Here is a 4503-nt window from a genome sequence, read left to right as displayed (position 1 = left end):
TTTTACATTTCATAAATTATGGCAGTTAGCCCAAATGTTTGGTACTGGTACACATGCATTGTTGATTGCTAATTGATCCAAACGTGTTTTTTCTTGGATATGACTTTAGAATCCTTCTCAACACAATATCCAGGTCTCTACTACCAACCAGTAGAAGTTGGCATATATGATTAAACCTATTTGAGCTACTGATAAGGTCACTTAAAAGTTGTTCTAGTTTATGGATTTGGTGAAAGTCAGTTATTTCTAAATGAAGGTCTTGAACTATATTTAATTTTCCAGTGTGAGAATAAATGCTTTCTTAGATGAGATGGGAAAACAGCTTTCAACTCTGAGTCGTGACTTTTTAGGTACGTGGCTTATACAGTGCTGCGCTTTCTCTAGGACAGCCCCATGGAAGAATGCTCTCTCTCTCTCTTTTTTTTTTTTTCAGATTAGCTTAATAAAAAGAAAATGGTAGGAAATTAGTTTCTCCAGGATACTTTTATGCCAGATCATTATTATTAGTTACAGAGTTTGTCCTAAAGAGTGGCACTAATTTGAAATGTTAGGTTTTGAGCATGTATTTTAAATCTTTAAATTATGACTATCCAGATAATTGTATTGGATTATTTTAGTTTTATCAGAGAAAGCAAAATGAGTAATGCTTTAAAAACTATTCCTATTTCAGAGTAACTTTGGATTCTCAGTGACTAAAAACATGAACTGTGTCTGAGTCACTTTGCTTTAACTATATTTTGGGGGTTGCTTGATTTATTTGATTGCCTTGAGCAGAACACATTTGTGTCCTAGTGATGGCTCACTCTCCCCCTGCTTTCATGGGGGTGGAGCACTTTGGAGATGCGAAGTGATTATTTTTGGTTTCATCCGTCAAAGGGAATAGAATGAGATAAAAAAGCATTAACTTCTTTTTTTCTAAACTTAAATTTCCAGCAATCTCAAAAGATGACTGCTTCTTAGCAAAGAATGTTGGCAGAGTTTATTTGATTGCAAAATTATCGGAATAGATGTTTTGAAAGTTATCTCTTTGCCGAAAGTCCAATTAAATCTTATTTAATGAGTGGAGGATCGTGCTAAGTGCTGTGAGGATTATAGAGAAGTATTATTTACAGTTCCTGCGTTCAGTGTTTTAGAGTCTAGTTGGGAAGACATGTTGTACTAAGCTGAAAATGCAACAAACATGCAAAACTGTAAGTGTTCAATATTAAATGTGCATGATTGATGGTCGGAACTACAGGACTTCAAAAGGAGGCACCGTGAGTGGGCAGAGGCTGTACTATAGTGAGGAAGCCCTGGAGCCAGAAGCCCTGGGGCCGAATCCCTACCTTTCTGCCTAAGAGCTGTGAGTGCTTGCTTAACTTATTTAACCTCTCTAGGCCTCACCTTTCTTCTCCTATAAAAGAGAACAATAGGGATACCTGTCCCGTAAAGCAATGATATGGATTAAATGGATTAACGTAAACATCTCACTATGTGTATTGGTTTCATTTACCAGTGCCTGATATATGGAAAGCTATACATATATGGAAAGCAGTCAATAAATTTTAGTCACTGTTAGGGAATACAACTTTCTAGAGTTGTGTTTTGATATATTAACTTAATTTGGGGGGGGTTCACTATTTATTTATGACAAATATTCCACATCCGTGATCCTCTCCAGTCAGAAGTTCTTTGAGAGATGCCGTCCGCCTTGGCCAGTGGGAGAATGGAGTCTTCTGACTCACCCATCCTGTGAATGGCCCTGCAGATAGAGTAGGTTTTAAACTGGCCATTGAACCTGGCTGTCACCTTGTCAACCTCGGCCAAATTCGTCTGGACGGACGCGTGGTCCTTGGAGCCAGTGATGCGGTTGGGTGGTGCGTACAGGTCCACGAAATCGTCATTTTGCATATTGAGGGTGCGTCTGGTGGCACCACAGTGGGTGCGAACGCAGAAAGCAAATTTTTTTTTAACATCTTTATTGGAGTATAACTGCTTTACAATGGTGTGTTAGTTTCTCCTTTATAACAAAGTGAATCAGCTATACATATACATATATCCCCATATCTCCTCCCTCTTGCGTCTCCCTTCCACCCTCCCTATCCCACCCCTCTAGGTGGTCACAAAGCACTGAGCTGATCTCCCTGTGCTATGCGGCTGCTTCCCACTAGCTGTCTAGTTTACATTTGGTAGTATATGTAAGTCCATGCCACTCTCTCACGTTGTCCCAGCTTACCCTTCCCCCTCCCTGTGTCCTCAAGTCCATTCTGTACGTCTGTGTCTTTATTCCTGTGCTGCCCATAGGTTCTTCAGAATCTTTTTTTGTTTTTTTAGATTCCATATATATGTGTTATTTATTTTTCTCTTTCTGACTTACTTCACTCTGTGTGACAGTCTCTAGGTCCATCCACCTCACTACAAATAACTCATTTTCGTTTCATTTTATGGCTGAGTAATATTCCATTGTGTATATGTGCCACGTCTTCTTTATCCATTCATCTGTCGATGGACAGTTAGGTTGCTTCCATGTCCTGGCTCTTGTAAATAGAGCTTCAGTGAACATTGTGGTATATGACTCTTTTTGAATTATGGTTTTCTCAGGGTATATGCCTAGTAGAGGGATTGCTGGGTCATATGGATGTTCTATTTTTAGTTTTTTAAGGAACCTCCACACTGTTCTCCATAGTGGCTGTATCAGTTTACATTCCCACCAACAGTGCAAGAGGGTTCCCTTTTCTCCACACTCTCTCCAGCATTTATTGTTTGTAGATTTTTTGATGATGGCCATTCTGACCGGTGTGAGGTGATACCTCATTGTAGTTTTGAATTACATTTCTCTAATGATTAGTGATGTTGAGCATCCTTTCATGTGTTTGTTGGCAATCTGTATATCTTCTCTGGAGAAATGTCTACTTAGGTCTTCCGTCCATTTTGGGATTGGGTTGTTTGTTTCTTTTGATATTGAGCTGCATGAGCTGCTTGTATATTTTGGAGATTAACCTTTGTCAGTTGCTTCGTTTGCAACTGTTTTCTCCCGTTCTGAGGGTTGTCTTTTCATCTTTTTTATGGTTTTGTTTGCTGTGCAAGAGCTTTTAAGGTTCACTAGGTCCCATTTGTTTATTCTTGTTTTTATTTCCATTTCTCTAGGAGGGGGGTCAAAAAGGATCTTGCTGTGATTTACATCTTAGAGTGTTCTGCCTGTGTTTTCCTCTAAGAGTTTTATAGTGTCTGGCCTTACATTTAGGTCTTTAATCCATTTTGAGTTTATTTTTGTGTATGGTGTTAGGGGGTGTTCTAATTTCATTCTTTTACATGTAGCTGTCCAGCTTTCCCAGCACCACTTATTGAAGAGGCTGTCTTTTCTCCATTGCATATTCTTGCCTCCTTTATCAAAAATAAGGTGACCATATGTGCGTGGGTTTATCTCTGGGCTTTATATCCTGTTCCATTGATCTGTCTTTCTGTTTTAGTGCCAGTACCATACTGTCTTGATTACTGTAGCTTTGTAGTATAGTCTGAAGTCAGGGAGCCTGATTCCTCCAGCTCCATTTTGCCTTCTCAAGATTGCTTTGGCTATTCGGGGTCTTTTGTGTTTCCATACAAATTGTGAAATGTTTTGTTCTAGTTCTGTGAAAAAAGCCATTGGTAGTTTGATAAGCATTGCATTGAATCTGTAGGTTGCTTTGGGTAGTAGAGTCATTTTCACAATGTTGATTCTTCCAATCCAAGAACATAGTATACCTCTCCATCTGTTTGTATCATCTTTAATTTCTTTCTTCAGTGTCTTATAGTTTTCTGCATACAGGTCTTTTGTCTCCTTAGGTAGGTTTATTCCTAGGTATTGTATTCTTTTTGTTGCAGTGGTAAATGGGAGTGTTTCCTTAATTTGTCTCTCAGATTTTTCATCATTCGTGTACAGGAATGCATGAGATTTCTGTGCCTCAATTTTGTATCCTGCTACTTTACCAAATTCACTGATTAGCTCTAGTAGTTTTCTGGTAGCATCTTTAGGATTCTCTATGTTTAGTATCATGTCATCTGCAAACAGTGACAGCTTTACTTCTTCTTTTCTGATTTGCATTCCTTTTATATCTTTTTCTTCTCTGATTGCTGTGGCTAAAACTTCCAAAACTATGTTGAATAATAGTGGTGAGAGTGGACAACCTTGGCTTGTTCCTGAAATTAGAGGAAATGGTTTCAGTTTTTCACCATTGAGGATGATGTTGGCTGTGGGTTTGTCATATATGGCCTTTATTATGTAGAGGTAAGTTCCCTCTATGCCTACTTTCTGGAGGGTTTTTTATCATAGATCGGTGTTGAATTTTGTCAAAAGCTTTTTCTGCATCTATTTAGATGATCATATGGTTTTTCTCCTTCAATTTGTTAATATGGTTTATTACATTGATTGATTTGCTTATATTGAAGAATCCTTGCATTCCTGGGGTAGACCCCACTTGATCATGGTGTATGATCCTTTGAATGTGCTGTTAGATTCTGTTTGCTAGTATTTTGTTGAGGATTTTT

At 38.4% G+C, this 4503-nt stretch overlaps 1 pseudogene; it reads right to left on the bottom strand.

Annotated features, from left to right (window-relative positions):
- Positions 1-1620: 1620 nt before the first annotated feature.
- Positions 1621-1890, bottom strand: LOC103085191 (40S ribosomal protein S21 pseudogene; annotated as a pseudogene).
- Positions 1891-4503: the final 2613 nt, after the last annotated feature.

The sequence above is a fragment of the Lipotes vexillifer genome, unplaced genomic scaffold (assembly GCF_000442215.2).
Source record: "Lipotes vexillifer unplaced genomic scaffold, Lipotes_vexillifer_v1.1 scaffold1086, whole genome shotgun sequence".
Taxonomy (NCBI): Eukaryota; Metazoa; Chordata; class Mammalia; order Artiodactyla; family Lipotidae; genus Lipotes; species Lipotes vexillifer.
Note: the sequence above shows the minus strand (reverse complement) of the source record. Positions and strands in the feature narration are given on the sequence as shown.